Source organism: Lissotriton vulgaris, chromosome 7, assembly GCF_964263255.1.
Source record: "Lissotriton vulgaris chromosome 7, aLisVul1.2, whole genome shotgun sequence".
In the NCBI taxonomy this organism is placed as follows: Eukaryota; Metazoa; Chordata; class Amphibia; order Caudata; family Salamandridae; genus Lissotriton; species Lissotriton vulgaris.
The window spans coordinates 1,160,704,990-1,160,725,178 of record NC_141695.1 but is presented as its reverse complement, the minus strand read 5'-3'; the positions used below and the strand labels follow the sequence as shown (position 1 = coordinate 1,160,725,178).

Sequence of the window (20,189 nt, the reverse complement as noted above, 5' to 3'; positions counted from 1 at the left end):
GAACTTCATGTAAACACATCTTTTCTAGATGTACACTTTTTCTTGGCCTCTTATACCGTAATAATTTTTAATGGTCAGGAATGGGGACCGAGTCCCTGAATCCTGTATTGGCGGCAGCAAAGATTCCTGTTTGTGTTATGGCTATCCAATCAGAGTGTCTTCTCCTGTGGGACGTCTGGGAACCTCTTGCTTCCACAAGAAAGAGATGGCTGATGGTAAAATGGCTCTTGCTGCCAACCAGGTTGCTCCATTGTTTGCATTTGCATGCCCGCAGGAATCTCACAAGACTCTTGCATACTCAACTGTCCAGATATCTACAAATGTTGAGCATAACTTTCTCAAAAACTATTACACAGATATACACCAGAGCACAAAAGGCACACTTTCTGGGTAAAGATGTAGCTTTCTGCTAAATTTGGTGAAATTCCGTTCAGTTATTTTGGCTGTAGCACTGTCTAAAATTCCCTATGGAAATTGCATGAAGAAATTCCATTTTGGAACCACCACTATTTCTTGGCCTCTGCTTTATAGATCACCCCAAAACTTTCCAAGAAGGAGCTGAGATACATTAAACAAATTTTAGAACGTTTTATGAAGGTTCGTCAAACTGTGCCAATGTTATTAGCAAACAAGTTGCAGGCTGTCAATCAAATCACTTGGCCATGCCCAGATATCATAATATTTTTAACCTTAATTTCTCAAAAACTACTGAACAGATTTATGCCAAATCACAAAAATGTACACTTTCTGAGTAAAGGTCAAGCTTTCTGTCAAATTTGGCTTAATTCCTTTCAGCTGTATTTTTCTATATCGCTGTTCAATTTTCCTATAGAAAATTGTTTGGGAAAAACTTTTTGAAACCACCCTCCCTTTTTTCTGCCCCCACTTGACGAATAACTCCCTTTCCAGGAAGGACATGAGGTGAGTGAGAATTTTTTAGGAAAGTTTTGTGAAGATTTGTCAAACTGCGCCAAAGGTATTACCAAATCAAAACATCAATTTCCTATTTCATATACACACATATATGTATATATATTTTGGTCAGGTTTTGTTTTCCATTGGTCTATTTAAGTAACGGTCACATTTTGTTTCCACCCCTAACAGCCTAGGCCATTGGTATAGCTCATTTGAACCATTAGCTCCCTTCACTGTTAGTGACAGCATTTCACTTGTACACAAGTGCTCATCAGCTTAAAAATTATCCCCCTTCAGCCCCAGGTCTGGTGCGCCAATCTCTGTTTTAATATCTTTTTTTCTTTTTTCCAGTTGGTCATTTTTTTCATAAACATGCACACCACCTTTGGATGGTGGAATTTTCTACTTGTTATTAGTTTTAAACTTATAATACCTTTTTCATACTTTTGCAAAAAATTAAATTTGAGAAAAAACACTTTGCAGGTATGTCATGGCCAGACCTATTGGCTTTGCCAGTGCTTGTTTAACATATTGAACTTCTTGTCAATCCTGTTAATAAAAGATCATTAAATTATTCAATTTCATTTGTGTCACTGTATTTTCAAATCTGGTCTTTGATTCTGCAAATCATTAGACTCTTATGCATGTTCTAGGATGGTAGATGGCAGCCCATGACTTTAAATCACCTGCCTTGTTCTGGGGCAAAACCCTATCAGCGCGGAACTAGAGAAGCAGCAGAGTAAAGCGGTTTTATCAACTTTTGTAACTTAATTCTCAAGCTTTTAGTGTCACTGATCAATGGCTCATCCAATTTAGGTTTTTAATTTGCATTCTGGTACTGGCAGTCTTGAATGTATAATGTGATAAACAGGTTACAAGTAACTGAATACAAAAGAAATGGACTTGATGAGCTACTCACACATTGACATTTGAAACATGAGAACTCTGTTTTACGTATACCTTCACAACTTGTTTTGGGATGGAACCTGCAGGTTATTGGGGCTACGTGCGTCTGACAGTGTACTGAACTCGTTACAAACAAAAAAAAAGCAATCGCCTTACCTGTATTTATTTATTTGAAAAGTTTTATATAACAACAACATAAGAGTATCAGAGCGCTGCACAAAGAAACAGATACGATAAGAAGGTAAAGGCATAAATACAACACATATAGGAAGTTAACATGCACAAATACTAAAAAAGAGCAACCAACCTTGTGGTACATGTAAAGTAACAAAAATGACACCATATAGGAAGTTAACACGCACAAATACTAAAAAAGAGCAACCACCCTTGTGGTACATGTAAAGTAACAAAAATTGCATCGCTGAATGAGAGACCAATGTTGTCTACAAGAAATAAAAGTTAGTTATGGTGGCTTCAGGTCTATTGTTGCAAGTGATTATTCAGGAGTAACCTTTTGACTTGTTTTTTGAATGAGGATGTCAAAGAGTTAGACCTGATCTTGGGACGAAGAGATTTCCATATTCTCGGTGCAAGACCAGAGAAGGCGCAGTTGTCAGTTCTTTTCTTTTTGAATTTGTGAGATTTCACAAATTCTTCAGAGCTTCTTAGGGCCTGATTCAAACCAGATAGTTCGAAATTTTTTTGCCAGGTAAACGGGGTGTAATAATGAAGAGCTTTGCACGTCAAGCAGGCTATCTTGACTGAATGATTGCTTTGCTAGATAGCCAATTGAGCTGAATTAGGTCTGGTGTGATGTGATCATGTTTTCTTGATCCCATGATAAGTCCGGCTGCTGAGTTCAGAGTGGCACTTAGAGGTGCCAGTCTAGCTTTGGATAACCCTGCCAGGGTCACAATTCCATAGTCTAAGCAGGAAATAACTAGGGATTGGACATCAAACTGCATGTCCTCAGGAGGAAGGAATGGCTTGATTTTCCTTAATGTGTTGAGATGGTGATTGGCTCCCCTTGTTGTTGCACTGATGTGGTCTTGCATATTCAGGTATTTGTCCAGAGATATGCCTAAAGAACTCGTGGAGTCAACAACATGTGGAGCGAAGTTGAGAGCCGTAAGTTGTTTGAGCCAGTCTTGAATGGGTGCAGAATGATTATAGGGGGCAATCAGGAGGAATTCTGTCTTGAGTGTATTTAGCATAAGGTTATTGTGAGTTAAGCATTGTTGAATTCTCAGAAGCGCACAGTTAAGAGTTTTTATGTCATCTGGTAAAGCAATTTTCATGTACAATGGAGAGTCATCGGCATACATGTGGTATTGAATGTTAAAGCAGTTCAGAATTTCGGAGAGAGGTTCCATGAACAAGTTGAAAAGCATGGGAGAGAGTGTGGAACCTTGAGGCACTTCATTTTTTTTTTTTTAAATATCTTTTTCTTTTTCCAAATTGTGCACATTGTACATTTAGACATTTCATAACATTCATACGCTTCAAAAATATCATTATATATATACAGTACAGTTTTTATCTACACATTATTATAAAGAGTCTTAATGTGGGCCCATATTGTCTTTCCACTTAGCTATAGGTTCCCAAATTCTTAATCCTCGCATCTTACCCCTCATACCTTTCCGGGCATATATAGGTTTCTCCAAGTTATAAGCCGCTAATAAATTAGCCAACCAATTTTGCATAGCTGGTGGATTTCTATCAAGCAATGCCCTGGCTATAGTTAATCTATATACTGCGACAGCCATAAAAATAAATTCTCTCTGTGTATTTCCCCATCTAGCCCTACCCCCAGCAATAGCCAGGAGGGGGTTAGAGTTATTTGAATGTCTAATGACCTATCTAAAAAGCCTTCTATATTTCTAATAAAGGTATGCAATTGGGGGCAGGTAGCAAATACATGTACAATATCTGCCTCAAGAGAGTTACAGCGCGGGCAGGTGATACCTGTAGTACCTCCCCATTTAGCTATTCTCGCTGGGGTGAAATATAATGAATACAAGGTTTTATAATGCTGGGATTGAAGGGGAGCAAAGCACAATACAGTACGACCCAATTCAAGTGACTCCTGAAATTTTTCTGGTGCAATGCCCAGCTTCTCTACCCATTTATTACAATACCTCTCCATATCATCCATTTTCCCCTTCATCAGACATGCATAAAAAGATCTAATTGTGCAATCCTCACATACCTGTATTTTCTCCATCATTTCATTTCTATCATACCCTGCAGGCCCTCCTTGTTTGTTACTCAGGAAGCTCCTAATCTGCAGGTGTTTAAAAAAAGACCTTCTATCAATGCCATATTTCACCATAAGATCTGTAAACTGTACTAACCCTTCCGAGTCCCTCAAATTTCGGCCCATCTAGCCATTGTTCCATCAGCGAAAACTGCTGCCGGGAATGACCTATTCTTATACAGCCTGGTATATCTGTTATATCTTCCTAGTCCTGCTTTTTTCAAAAAGGCATTCCAAATCCTAACTGCTGCGTTAAGCGTTTTAAATCTGGTCCTCTTATAGTAACCATACTCCGTGCAGTTTAAGAAGCAGTTTTCTGCTTCCTCTCCTAAAACAGCTGCATACACTTCTGTAGACATAGTTGTCACTTTTTGCTCATTACCACCCCCACCTATTAAGCCTTGCATATATTGCATAGCAGCAGCAAAATAATACATTCTAAAATCCGGTACCCCCACCCGCCTCTCTCTCTCGGTAAAGACATAAATCTATAAGCCCTCCTGGTCTTACCCTGAGCCCAGATAAATCTATTCAAAATGATCTCTAGTGAGTTAAACCATTTAATTTCAAAGAAAAGTGGGATAGATCAGCATTTTAATAATATTATATAGTGCCTACCAAGGACAGATGTAGATTATTCAGTCTTTCCAGATCGGACTTTACCCTAAATATTAGAGGGGAGATATTATTTTCTACAACCTTATCTAGATCTGACGAAATTGCCACCCCTAGATATACTGCAGAGGTAACCACCTGTACGTCATTGCAGCTAGAGTAAGCATTTTCTACAATCTGTGTCTTGGATCTATTAAGACTATATCCGGAAACCTGTCCAAACATCTCGGCTTCAGCTTCCACCTCTCTGATTGTCAATAGAGGAGCTGGAGTAAGTATTGCCACGTCGTCGGCGTATGCAAGTGTTTTGACCGTATAGCCATTCACGCTCATAGGGGAAATATGTGGATTAGATTCAAACCTACATAGGAGTGGCTCTAAATACAGTGCAAACAGCAGTGGGGATGAGGGGCACCCTTGCCTCGTCCCTCTCCCAATTTTAACTGCTGCCGAATGCCCTCTGTTAACTCTAATTTTAGCAGTAGGTTCATTATATAAAGCCTGTATCGCCTTAATAAATCCTTCTCCAATACCACACCATCTCAGAGTCTGCCATAGGTAATCCCAGGAGACCCTGTCGAACGCCTTTTCGGCATCTAGAAAAAGCGCTGCCATGGGGTCTCCCAGGACACCTGCCGCATCAAACATTGTAACCACCGTCCTAATATGCTGTGTTGTCCCTTTACCGGGTATAAATCCGTGTTGTGCAGGACTTACCAAGTTCTCAATAATCCCCGACAACCTCATAGCTAATATTTTAGAATATAATTTAACATCGGCGTTCATCAATGTTATCGGCCTATATGACCCCGGGACTGTTGGATTCTTCCCCTTTTTCAGAATTACAATAATATCAGCCCCCCCCCCCCCCCCATGACTCGGGGATCGACTCCCCTTTTTGTGCCTTACCCATGATGTTAAACATATCCGCCAGCAGTGAACCTTTAAATACTTTTTTTAAAACTCTGCAGGAATCTGATCCGGCCCACGCTGCCTTACCCGATGGTAAGCTGCTCAATGCTCAATGGAACATTAAGTTCATCCATTTGTAATGCGGCTTCTAACACTTCACTTCCTTCATCAGACAAGGTTGGGGGGACAATTTCCCTAAGGTAGCTTGCTATACCCTCAATATTTCTTTCCTTTTCGGGAGTATACAAAACTGTGTAGTAATTCCTAAATACTTCTCTAACTAAATCAACCTCTCCCACTAGATTACCATGTGAGTCCTTAATCTCTTTGATGTCTGATGAAGCTAATCTCTGTCTGGTGCGTACAGCCAAAATATGCCCTACCCTTTCACTCAGTTCATACGCATTTTCTTTCTTAGTCAGGTAATTCTTTGCTGCTTTCTCGGCATTGCCTTCTATGGCTTCCGCTTTTAATGCTATAATTCTGAATAAGTGTATTTCTAAAGAGCGATTCTGTAGTATAGCAGTGGCCAATTCTTCTTCCTCTTTTATGAACTTCTGCCTTACTTCCTCCAACCTTGCGCTCTCTTTCTTCTGCCTTGCTAAAACAAAGCTTTTAGTCTCGCCCCGTATCCCAGCCTTAAAGGCGTCCCACACTACCCCTGGTGGTGCAGTTTCTCTATTGATCTCCCAAAAAAATGTAATCCACTCCTCCATATGTTCCCTATAGGTGGAATCTTTTAATAAAGCTCTTTCAAAAGTCCACTGCTTCTATTAATATTTGTGGGCTTAACGAGGTTAACAAGAGAGTGAGAGTGGCGGCATTGTTAAAATCTTTAAAGTTGGACTTGGTATGTCTACAAGAGACACATATAGAAGGTACAAGAGCATATTTATTGGAACAGCTGGGGTTTAAAGTTTTAGCTAATACTAGACAAGGGACAAAAACAAGAGGAGTTGCAGTACTGGGCAGAAATAGAGATATAGTAGTAAGAAGAAAGAAGGAGGACCAATGGGGTAGGTGGGTGATTCTGGAAATTTGCTTTAAAGGGGAAATGTTAACGTTGGTTAAAATTTACGGCTCCACTGAGGATGATCCAGATGTCCTGCAAGTTTTGGATGTTGAATTGGCTCAATGGCCAGAGCCTATTGTATGCTGTGGGGATTTAAATATCCATGTTCCGAATAGCTCTTTTTTGCAGCTGGGAGGAAAATGCGTGGAGAGGAAAAAGAAAGTGTATAAGGCTCTGGTAGATTTGGTGTCTCACAATTCTTTGGTGGACCCATGGGTCAAGTTGCATCCACACTTAGATGGCAGTACATTTTTTTCCGCCCCACATAAAACCCTTGTCAGGCTAGATTATTTTTTAATTTCTAATTCACTAATTCAGGGCTCGCAAATAGAGAAGCAACCTCGGATAGTGTCAGATCATAGCCCTTTGGTATTAACCTTGAAAATGGGTCACGAACCTTGAGGCACTTCAATTGAGACTGGAGTACTGTTAGTGAGGGAACGGTTAACTTTGAGTCTTTGAGTTCTATTATGTAAGAACAAGGCAAACCAATTTAAGACAGGGACCGTTAACCCCATCCTTTTTTCAAAACGATCAAGAAGGTTTTCAATTCAATTATCTTTATTCAGATATAAAATATCCATAAAAGTACAGAGCAAAATACCAACACAAATATACACTAAAAAAATCATCATTACATAGTTAAAACGATAAACATGTGACTTAAAACAATAAATAGACAGGGACATAGGCATTGTGCAAAATGGCGCGGTGAGTTCATTATAGGCTTATGATTTGATTGATACCAATAACAAGGCGTTTCCTAGAATGTAGCAGCATAATGTAATAAGGTGCAAATAGTTTAACAGATAGCAGCAAAGTAATATAAAAACACACATTTGATCAAAGACCGATAACAAGGTGTTTCAAAAAATGTAACAGTGTAATGTAATAAAGTGCAAATAGCTTAACAGATAGCAGCAGAGTAATGTAAAAACACAGTCCAGTATAAGCAGCATTGTACAATAAAATGCATCTAATTGGACTATGAGATCCACATAAAGGCAAAGGATGTGAAAAAAGTGCAATCAGGACTACTTATACAGTGCTCATGGAGGCGTGGGAACAAATAGCCATTTTCAGAAAAGTGCTAACGCGGACAATTATATTTTCACTGTTAAGCTTAAGGATATTCATATAGGCTACCTCAAAGTCAGTAATGGCCAAAGCCTTAAATAACAGAATCAACAGCTGTTTACTATATATTTGGTAAAAGTTACAAAATAATAGAAAATGTAACATAGATTGATTACCACGATTACTGCAGGGACAGGGCATTTGCTCAAGATTGATGTTAAAGCCTGAAAGGGAAGCACAGTAGGAATTTTAGAGTGCCAGCCCTAACGCGAAAGAGCAAGCTTCGGTCCCAGCGGTTAGTGACTTTTAGGAGATAGCTAGCTGGCAATTTTGAGGGGGGGGGGCATCAGCGTCCACCATAGTTATATACCGGGCGACTGAAGATTTCGAGAGTTCTTGTTTATATCTCAGGCCGCCATAATGTTCATACAAGGCCTCCTGAATAATCTATTTGTTAATACCCACCATATGACTTGGGTTTGTAAAGATATGGGCAAGGTTTACAATAGTCAGGCTAGCTTAGACAGCCGCCAACCACGGTATGTCTCAGCCCTTGTCACATTTAAGGCAATAAGGTTTTCATGTTTGACCATGTCAAATGCCGAGGACAGATCAAGAAGAATAAGTAGGCAAGGTTTGTTCTGGTCAAGTAGTCACGCCATCACACACAATGTGTTTTAGAGCCGTATCAGTACTATGTCCCGCTCTGAAACCCGATTGAAATTGGCCAAGGAGCTGAAACTTCTTGATGTGGTTGCAGAGTTGTGTGTTTGTCTGCATTTCTCAAGCAATTTGGCTAAAGATATGATATTAGAAATTAGACAAATTGTTGGGATCAGAAAAGTCTGCATTTGGCTTTTTGGGGTGTGTGGGCTGATTTGTACTATCTTGAGGCAATCAGGAATCCTACCCGGTACAAGAGATTCATGGATAATCATGGACCAAAGAGGGAGGATGGCAGATCTAAGCTCTTTGAAGAATTTGGTGGGCAGCAGATGGTTGAAATGATTAGAGGGTTTTAATGAAGTTATAGATTTGAGTAGCTTGGCCTCATCTGGTAGTAAAAAGGTGTTCCATGATGCATTGAATTTTGGAGTATAATCTATAGACCAGTAATAACCAGGTGTCTAGCAGCTAACTTTATCAATGCTTATATGCCTTGGCATCACATATGCTATAAAAATATCCAAAATGGCTGCTAGTATATCAGCATCCATGAATGATCACTCACACTGGTCAACATGGAATGTTTTTTTCTTTGACTTATGATGAAAACCATTCTGTGATTCCCACTAGTGTGTAGGATGCATGTGTGTGTACATAGGTGGCCATCTTAGAATATTTTTATCATAAAAAAAGTATTCCAAGGTGAACACCCTAGCCAGCAGTAGCGGCTGGCAGTGAACGACGGTTGCGTGACAGGGGTGGCAGGGGGACAGAGACAAAAATAAAAATACCACTCACCTCTTTGCCGGCTGCCGCCTCTCCTCCATCTTACTCAGCTTCCTTCTTCCCGCAGTCCCAGCAGCAGGAAGCACCTGGATCCCGGGCTCCCCTGAGCCAATCACAATGCTGCGATGCAGCATTGTGATTGGTCTAAGTGCTGTGGTTCGACGCTCAGACGGGGACAAGGAGGCTTTGCATGTTCCTGGTGAGGAACATGCAAAGTGCGCATGACTGTTTGGTCGGCCCAAGAGGGCCGGCCAAACAGTCATGTGCACTTAGGGAGTCCAAACCACTCCTCCCCCAGAGCCATCAACCCCATCCTGCCCTAACCCAGCACCGCAGGACGACGTTATTATCATTTTATTTTTCCTGCTCGGCTCTGATAGAGGTGGGCTGACGCTCCTCCGCCTTAGCGGATGACCCGCCCCTGCAGTAGAAATTCATTTTATTTATTAAATTGTTTACTTACCTGCAATTATCCATATGCTGTTGTTTACCACCCCCCACCCTGCCCCTCCCCGCCTCCCTGCCCCACCGAACTCCCTCCACGGGCCACGGCTGCACCCCTGCTAGCCAGCATATACATGTGCATGTGTGCTGATACACCAGCAGACATATTGGAAATTTTTGATGGAAAGCCATTTTAAAACAGTAATTTACTAAACATAATATGCATGGGACGCACAGTAAGTAGCAGTGTGCAGCTCCTGGGCCCTCCCTAAAACAATTTAAAATGAAAAAAAACATTAAACCCCTATAAATTGAGAGGTGGGTTTAGGAATGGGAGGGGCCTGGGATCAAATCAAATTCAAATTTATTTATTATGTCTTGGCTCTCAAAGAGGGCCACATAAACATGTACAAACAAAGCAACATAAATCATCACCAGTGCAAGAGTAATAAAAAACATAGTATTTGAACCGTAATAGCAACACTACAGACCCTCAGTCCCACGAGGCCGGGTCGGCACAATCTTCCAGAAGCATTAATAAATAGCTAAAAATCCTTTAAAAAAGTTAAAAACATAAGCACAAAACATTTCATTCGGTGGGCAATAAAGTGCATACAGAAAATCTTGTAAAGTGACAATGCTGAGGCGTAGACAAATTACTTTAAGCCATCGATTGCGCAAGCTACGTAACATAGGACAAATCAAAAGTACATGCATACAGTCCTGGTTATTCAACTTACATAAATTGCACAACGGTGAAGTACCATGCCATTTGGACAGCAGCACATTGAGGGGGATTAAGTCGTACCGTAATAAAAACCAAAACCTACGAATCCCGTGTGGTAGATTCCACAGGGCATACGGTTGAGGCTGTTTCAATCTATAGGAAAAGATGAGCGGCTCCACATTCCTTTTATCTCCTATTGTTTTTTTATCGGATAAAAAACAATACTCCCACGAAGCCTCCTTAAGGACCTGCTTTAACAGCATGGGAGAGTAGGAGAAGAGCGCACTTTCATCCAGTCTAAGGATTTTCACAGCCCTTCTAAAATTACTAACAAGTTTGGAGAATTCCTTAAAATTGCCCAAAAGTTCATTTTTGAGTAAAACTCGCAGGGTTCCCTCTCTTGCTCTGGCCAAACTGGCTACCCACCTTATTAAGGCACACAGACCCTGAACCCAGGCACTCCTGAGTCCAAAGTCCAACCTGCAGGCGGCCAGAGGACAGGCATTGTTTAAAGTCGAGAGGGATCTTAGGAGTTTTCCCTCGATCTTGTGGCAAAAGTCCCAAAGTTTTATCTCTATTATTTCTATACCATACAAGATGGTTGCGGGGATTTTAGCTCTAAATACTTCGAGAAGGCTAGAGAAATGTCTTTTCCCCGTTGCCAGGTATAGGGACTTTAACCCATTGCCATGGGCAAGAGCTTTGCGAGAGCAATGCTCTATATGGAGATTCTCGCTCATATTGGCCGAGAATATTTTCCCCAAAAATGTGTAACAAGTTACGACCTCCAGTCTATGTGCTCCAATAGCCCAACCAAAATTTGACGAGCGGCATTTCTTCCTGCCCGCTATACACATCACCTTACTTTTATTGATATTAATCTTCATATGATGCTCCCCAGCAAAGTCCTGAAGAGCCTGAAGCCGATTTGCCAGACCCACGGGAGTTAAGTCAAGCAATAACACATCGTCGGCATACATCAGGCAGGCAATTGGCACCCCTCCTATCAACGGTGCGATCCCCTCACTGTGGGACACAACAGCAGGGAGGTCAGTAGTATAAAGGGAAAACAACAGGGGCGCCAATAAGCAGCCCTGTTTAAGGCCATTCTGGGATGGTATTTTAGCCGAAAGTCCCCTCTCACCCCCCATTAAGACCCTGCACCAGGTGTCAGTGTGCAGAGCCCGCACCAATTCCAACAGGGGAGTAGGGACACCCAGTGACGCCAGTTTTCTCCACAGCGTTCCCCGATCTACTTTATCGAACGCTGTGGAGAAATCAATAAAGGCGGCGTATACGACACCCCCTCTCACCTGGACATATTTGTCAGTAATGACCTGAAGGGCAGTCAGGTTGTCCAAAGTGCCATGTTCCCTTCGGAAGCCAGTCTGTTCCAACGGCAAGATATTACGCTCCTCCACCCAATCCGAAAGAGAACTCAGGAGGCATTTCGCAAAGACCTTTCCGATGGAGTCGAGGAGCGCAATCATGCGATAGTTGCTGGGTCTATCCCGTGCCCCCTTCTTGAAGATAGGGACCAAAATGCTTCCTCTCCACGATGCCGGGACACGTTTGGAGAGATGGCAAGCCCTAAACAGGGGATACAAGATTTTACTCCAGGTTAATGGGTCCTGTTTTAGGACCGTCATCGGAAGCTCATCCGGTCCCATGGCCCCAGAGGAACGCATATTTTTTATAGCCAACTCGATTTCCTTCTCAGAGGGAAAGAAGACCGAGTCATCAGGGGTAGCAAACATGATGTTATCCACACTTGTGGTCCCATTCCCTGCATATAATTCCCGAATATGAGAGGACCATATATCCTCAGGTATAGCTATGGGAGTGGGGGCGTGGCGTGTACCACATCCTTTCCCGATTATTGCCCAGAAGTCTTTAATATTACCACATGCAGCTGATTCCCTTAGTTTGATCCATACTTCATCCTCCCTGTCCCTTTTGATTTTTAGCTTAAGTCTGCTTCTCTTTCTTCTTAACCTAGCAATAATTTTCCCCCGTTCTGGTACCCTTTCAACGTACTGTGCACGGATCAGTTTGTTTAATTCCCTATTTAAGTTACGAAGAGTCGGAGGGACTACCTCTCCTTTTTTCCTAGGGGGGACAATTTTTTTAGCATTCAAAAGAATCTTTAACATGAATTCCTCAAAACAAACTATTTCATTTCCGTTCCACTCTTCTATTTCCTTAAGGGTATCAGTCAGTAGCTCCTGCACTCCATTAATGGCAGCATAATTCCAGAAGCATCTTCCAGTTATTGAATGGAAGGTAGCCTCCTTGCCATTTAGCGACCAGGATGCCGTATTCAAAGAATTTAGAGAGATTGATATTGATAATATACTATGGTCGCTCAGAGTCGTGGGGGTGATCTGTAAGTCAAGAATCTGGGGAAACAGACTATAGCTGGCGATGGCATAGTCCAAAATTGATGACCCAAAGGGGGATTTGTGGGTATAATTTGCGGGGACGTCAGATGGAAATCTTCCATTTAAGATAATACCATCCCCGATTGCTAGTTCTTTTAACAAGATCTTCCCCCTTTTATTTGTCTTTAGATCTGCAGGGAAAAGTGTCTGGGGGATGCAGTGTGCTTCCTCCTTCGCTTTATCCCTGAAGAGTTTTAGACTGGCATTTGATACTTTACAATTCAGATCACCAATAAGTAAAATTACGGGAAAAGGAGGTGAGTTTTTTATCTTATCCATATACTGGAGAACCCGCTGCAAGTTATCATTAAAACATTTCTCAGGCGGAATATACACATTAAAAATTACCATGGGGTATTTTGCATTATCAAGAAACATATTTTCTAAAGTAATTGTGTGGAAAAGTCTACTGGGATCAATGTAATGGGAAAATCTCCATTGAAACTTGTTTGACAGTAAACAGGCGAGGCCCCCCCTAGCATGCCCTTTCTTAGAGGGCGCAGCCGGTATTTCCAAAACATAGTAATCTTTTAATGGCATTAACCTGTCTATGCACCATGTTTCCTGGATACACAATATATCAGCCTCCAGAGTGGATAGAAGGGACATTTTCTCCGGGCTGCTATGGAAACCGGCCGCGTTCCAGGAAATTATGTTTAAGGCTGGGTTAAAGATGTTGGAACAATTTGGGGTTATCCTTATTTTTTGTTGATAATGCACTATGAAGCCAATTCCACCGGTTATTATCATCATTGAGTGTGGAATTCTCAACAAGTGGAAGAGGCTTCACGTGCGATACAGAGCGTTTTCCTCTGGATACCCAGATTTTCAGGTCTCTCAGAGGAGAGGTAACCCCGTTTTGCTCACCGCCCCTCAACCCCTGTTTATCAGAAGCGTTTGGCTTGCCAAGGGTAGAAATAGGGAGAATATCAATACCCAAGCGTTGAAAATTTTCAGCCTGCTCTAGTATCAGATTTGTTATAATGGGGGAATAAAATTTCACCCGAATACTCAAAACCCGACTTCCACCCAGCAGAGTCACCAATTCTATGTCTCTAGACTGAATGTGGTAGAGACATTCAACTTCACTGAAACGTTTAAGAAGCCAAGCTCTATTTGACAAAAGGTCAGTGTCAAATAATGGAACAAAATCAAGTACACGCACATCCACGGGGGCCTTTGGCCTACTTACAGGGCGAGCCGGAGGACAAGAATTTTCGGAGTCAATTGTTACCACAAAGGGGGGGGCAAAAGGGTTTAAATTCCCGGATGGATAGGAAATTGGGCCTCCCAGTGCACTCCGAGAAGGTGAGCCTGGGAGAGAGCCCCCAATTTGTGGAAACTCTTCCTGAGAAGGCAGGCTGTCTTGTTCGTTTTCCTCCTCCACTGAGGTTGAAGTGGTTAAGTTCACATCCATGTCCACTTTTAAGGAAGTAGATAGGGATTCCCCATTCCTTATTTCATTCTCCCTTGCCTCTGTGCATTTTTGGAAGATGATCCTCCGTTGCTTCTTCTTTCTATATTTTCGGATTGGTTTCCTCTTAGTGGCTTTGGTACTTTTTTGTTTACCATGTTTTCTTTTTTCTTCATTGTCCTCAAGTTTATTGGCCGGGAGATCTTTTCCGCCATCCGGGACAAAGATAGAAAATAACTCCTGGGCCGTTTTGGGGCCAGGCAAGATCTTATCCTCCTCCTCTATCTCCAGGACTATATTCTTGATACAGTTTGATGCTGCAGTATGAGGCTTCTCCTTAAGAGAGGCCATATCAGGTTCTTCATTGTTCTTAACTAGTTCGCTTCTATTAGCAATACCATTCCCCTCGGATACAGAAAGTCCAGGCTCGAGGGGGGAGGGCTTACTCAAATCCGGCATTTTCTGCAGCAGTAGCTTTAGGATTTGAGTAACTGATTCAAGGATACAGTCAGAACTGCCAACAAATTTCCCCAAAAGCTGCAAATTTGAAGCAAGAAGTTGTTCCAGCACGATCATGGACTCAGAGATCGGCTTTTCTCGTGCTTCCGCAGTCCGGATATTATCTAGGAGATTGAGGTCAGGGCTCTTGGAGGAGTTTAGTAGAACAGATAATTCATGTCTGTTTAGCGACGGGGTGCTACTGTACAGCATTAACCCTGATGGGGTGGCGCCCCCCTGAGCTTTACATTGCTCGAGGGATTCCACTTTATCAGGGCTTACGTAGCGACCCCAAAGTTCCAGATCAATGGATAATGCAGACATGTCATCCTCCAGCCTGACATTCAGGGGTACCTGAGGGATCGATGGAATGTGCACTGGCTCACTTATAATCCTCGGCTTCCCATCTGTAGGGTCCCGGGTGGGAGACCCTCCTACCATTGTTTGGGGGGCCTCCTGCTGGACCAGGGGAGATCGAACCTCAGAGGTAGTTGGTAAGCGTACTTCCAGGGTTTTAGTATCTGGATTATGTAAAGTTGCACCTTGAGGTTTTTTTATACCAGACAAGTCCCAGAGTTCAGATAACTGACATTGGCCTTTCAAAGGTGGGTTGTTTACTGACTTGTTTCTTGTCCGAATGATAGTTAGTTTCCGGGCAGGTTTTTCTCCCACTACCTTTCCTGATCGTAGAGTTTTAGACATTTTCCACAATAATACAAAAATAGAGATAAAACAATGATAAACAAATAAAAGTCTGGAATTAGGACAGACCCAGGCAGATCTGGTAAGACCAGGGTGGAGTGTAGCTATCACAGTTCTCGTATCAAGTTATCCTCCCACTCAGATGGACACAGTAGCGAATAAATGATAGCAGTGTGAAAAATGAAAGATAAGAGAGCGGGCCCAGCCCGGCCTACCTCGGCCACAGAGGGCCCGCCCTTTGCCCGGGCTTAGCCCGGCGTCCCGCTCGCGTCCCGCGAGACGGGGGTGACTCTGTATTTGAGCGCCTCCTGGCGCGCGTTTGGCGCGATTAGCGCCGCCAGGGCAGCTGGGTATTGTAGTTTTGCTGCTCCTCTACCGCACTCCACACGGCTGCAAGACCCAGAGATGGAGCAGGGGTCGGCGGCGGGAGGCGGGAGGACGAAGGCACCAGAGTCAGCTGCTGCAGGTAGGTTCAGGGGCAGCCCGGGGTCCACACAGCGTCCGTTTCTGAAAGCAGAGAGTCGCCCCCTCGACCGGGGTGACTCTGTATTTGAGCGCCTCCTGGCGCGCGTTTGGCGCGATTAGCGCCGCTAGGGCAGCTGGGTATTGTAGTTTTGCTGCTCCTCTACCGCACTCCACACGGCTGCAAGACCCAGAGATGGAGCAGGGGTCGGCGGCGGGAGGCGGGAGGACGAAGGCACCAGAGTCAGCTGCTGCAGGTAGGTTCAGGGGCAGCCCGGGGTCCACACAGCGTCCGTTTCTGAAAGCAGAGAGTCGCCCCCTCGACCGGGGTGACTCTGTATTTGAGCGCCTCCTGGCGCGCGTTTGGCGCGATTAGCGCCGCTAGGGCAGCTGGGTATTGTAGTTTTGCTGCTCCTCTACCGCACTCCACACGGCTGCAAGACCCAGAGATGGAGCAGGGGTCGGCGGCGGGAGGGGGGAGGACGAAGGCACCAGAGTCAGCTGCTGCAGGTAGGTTCAGGGGCAGCCCGGGGTCCACACAGCGTCCGTTTCTGAAAGCAGAGAGTCGCCTCTGGGAGTATTGGGTGAGACCAGAGGGTTGCGTGGCCACTTGGTCATCTGGGAAGAAGGAAGGAAGAAACGGAAACTTACAACGTAAAAGGGCATTTGCCCCCCCCCCCCCTCCCCCCCCCCCCCCATATTAGGAGTGGAAGATACACTCAATAAATCAAAAATTGTAAATGCTTGATGGGAAAAATAAACACAAGAATATGTAAAATAAATAAATAATAATCAGGAGCAGGGAATTGAAATAGCCCAAAAAGTCCCTACAGCCAAAGCCCGTGCTAAGCATGTGCCGATGTACCGGATACAATGCTGCCTGCGATGTACAGCTCACGCTTGCTGCAGCGAGGCCGCAGAAAGAATGGACAGATGTTGGCAAACTACTATTAGAGTGGGCGTCCCTAGGGCAGATGTGAGTGGGTCCCCAGCCCTTTAGTGCTTGTTTTCTAGTACACCTCCGCTCGTATCTTTGTAGATTATATATCCAGGGAGCTGGAAGTACCATGTATCTCAGAACTCGTCCAACTCACGGAGAAAAACAAATATATTTAGTATTGCTCCCAAAATGCCGCTGATTTCAGCTCTCACAGCGAACGCAGATTTTTGCGGACGTTAATCCCCTGCCCCGTTGGTGTTTGCATTTTTTCGCATGAGTGGATCTGGGTCAGGTGGAAATGTTTCCCCTGTGACATCAGAGTTTCAGGTTCCTGCCTCAGAGCCGCCCCCCGCTCGCCGATTGGCGGAGCCTCTGGAACTGCCCGGTTCACCTTTATGGGCACACAGAAGCTGCCAAGGAAACCGTGGACTCTCACCGGTTTTCGCAAGTGGGTTGAACCCACGGAAACATTGGACTTTAATTCGCAGCGCTTCGCTGGGCAAGAATCGTATGGGGCTTCGAGGCGCCTGCTTACCGGCGGTCCTGGTTACAGGGTAGGAGAGCAGCAGGTGAGCTCTTTGGACTTGGTTACAGCCTGCAACGTGGTGTTATGTTTCATGTCATTGGTATAGCGCCTGTGCCGCTACAGTACAGCTGCCGTGTGCTACAAATTCCGGTGAACAGCGTAGATGAGGGAGAGAACTAGTTTCATTGTTACGTGGGCTTTAGAGAGCCCTAAAACTGTCACCGCCAAGTATTAGTAGATTGTCGCGTCTTGATGTTTTTCCCTATGCATTCTGGGACTTGTAGTTTTGCTTATCCTGTTATAAATGCTAGGGTACAAGAATGCAAAGTAAGACCTGTTGCAGCTTATACATGACATAAGACAAGTACAGACCTCGGATTTATAATGCAAGGATGCCATATGTTAGGCGATTATACCTTTATACTTTGAAAGAAGCAAAACACAGACGACACGGCATGTTTGCTTCCAATGCCAACTAGTGGGCTTATTGACAAGCCCTTTGCGCCACCGGTACGTCACTTTTTCCATATTAAAATTGACGCACCGGCGGCGGAATGAGCCATTGTAAAGAAGCCCCTGTGTGTCTTGGTCAGATGTAACAGGAGGACTGTAGTACGCGTCGCAGTTTTTTACACTGACACAACTTTCCCGCCCCTGGCCTTCACTTTTACAAGTCATTGTTTTCCAGGTTGACAATTGATCCCATTCAAGCACAGAACTGATTATATTAGTTTATCGAGATTCACGCTTGTCTCGAGTTAGTTACATGTATTCCACACACATCCGATATGAAGAAAACCGTCTCTATGTAAAAATCGTAAATAAAAGGGGGCGGGCTTCAGAAAGTAGCGACCACAGGCCTTAAACTGGCAGCGAGGCGTCCTTATGATGTAGCCATATGGTTAACGCCACTTGTACTCCTTGAAAAAGGAATTCCCCGCTCCAAGGTGCTGTAGGGAAGTTGCTTTGGTGCAGTCGGCGTGGTGGTGCGCACTTTCATTTCTGGGTGGTGATTGTTTTGCTGCGCTGTCATTGTTTCCTTCGAGACACGTTTCCAGAACGCCCACCAGATACCTGTCACCTCACACAATGCCACCTGTGGAATGCGGTTTAGGCACGCATCACACGGCCGCCGAGTAAAGAGCGAGTTTCACACGGTGAACCATAAGGTGAGCTGGGAATCATTGCACGTGGGGTTTCAGCGCGTGGCGAAGTCTGTGCGCCACAGGAATACATGTAGGCGCATAAAACTGCCACAGAAAAGGAAAACCGGTCCAGAGCGCTTGTTTCTGTAGCAAGTCGAAGTTAGGTATTGTATTTCTGTTATAACCCCAGACCTCCCAAGGTTCCCAGGCCCGTGGGTGAGTAGCAGTGAGTAGCTCTCCCAGGCCACGTTTCCCTCCGCATTCTAATAAAATAAACACGCAGCTGCCAAGTTTCCAAAGTCAATGCCTGTCGAGCTGCTCCAGAACCGACTTTTTCCTTTGAATTCTGGGACTTGCAGTCCTGGTTTCTATAATGGGATAAACAAGACAAAAATAAAAAATGTAAAAGATCTGGACTAGAGCAGCTAGTCCCCATTGGCCTGGAAACTTGGCAGGGCTGTAAGCTGGTATCTAAGTCTTGGATTGCAAAGAAAACACCTGGGCTGGATGTTATACTTGCATGGAGATAGGCTACCTGGAGTCTGTTGTATTACATGTTTAAGAGACACTGTAAGAAGTATTCACAAATGACACAGGACACTTCGAGAGCAGACTACATTCATTTGCATCACTATTTCATCTCTAGTTTCTGGAAAAAGAGAGTGTAGTCAGGGTTTAAAGTGGGAGGAAAAAAGTGAGGGGTCTCTCAAAGGCCCATGGTCTGTGTAAATAAGGGTGTGGCTTACACACCTAACTAAATGTCTGTGAATCCCACACTGTCACACCCATTATTTCGGTTCCTTTCTTAGCTCCCTCTTATTGCATCTAGATATAAAACCAGCCAGGACTATTGGCTTTGTCAATGGTTGTTAGCTAGTGAATTGAAATGAGTAACAACGACTATGTTACAAATCGTTGATATTGAAAATAATTTAATTCTGGAATTGTGAGACTGAATTAAACATTTCTGAGGCCTGTGGAAGGGGTAGTGTTCTCCAGAGTGTCACAATCACTCCTGTTATATTCCTTCTATGTTGACAAATACATCTTTCTCCCCACATCTTGTCTACCTGCCTATCCTACACCTCCTCTCTTTCCTCTTTAGCACCATCTTTTCACTCTCTCCTTATTGCGCAGCTTCTCCTTTAATTTACCTTCTCCACAAACAGACAAATCATCCACTCACATAAAGAGCCATATTTTCTTTTACGTTTGCCTTGTGGATATTTTAGCGACTGTAAATGTGTATCTCCGTATCACATATTTGCAAGGAATCACCATTAGGACTGAAATACGTGACCATGCTCTGTGTGTTCTGCAGGGAGGCCAAGAATTGGATGACCATGTATTCTGGACACCTTTTTGACCCACTGACAGACACTGTTATAAACTGGCACTATTTTCAGGCCCATTATAAACACCTGGAGGCGACTCAGTTCAAAGTATGCACTTTCCACGAGTAATCTGCTACAGGTACAACAAAATGCATAAACGGATCATCCTGGAATTAGCAAACACTCTTAGGGAATGCAAGATTAAAACAACACATGTAAAATATAAACAGGAACTAAATTGTTGATATGGATAACTTAACGCTTTTTACTTTCATTGTTCATGTGTTTTTGCCACTAGAGTAAAGGACACGAATAAAGAGCTCGTTTTTAATTACTACAGGGTCTGA

General features: G+C 43.6%; 1 protein-coding gene across 1 annotated transcript in view; it reads left to right on the top strand.

Annotated features, from left to right (window-relative positions):
* The first annotated feature begins 17,298 nt into the window (after positions 1 to 17,298).
* The window catches only part of LOC147703086 (protein Shroom1-like), a 219,451-nt gene continuing 216,560 nt past the window's right edge, over positions 17,299 to 20,189 (top strand). The window contains exon 1 of the mRNA XM_086931624.1: positions 17,299 to 17,406. The gene's annotated coding sequence lies outside the window, so the exon portion shown is untranslated. The remainder of the gene's footprint in view (positions 17,407 to 20,189) is intronic.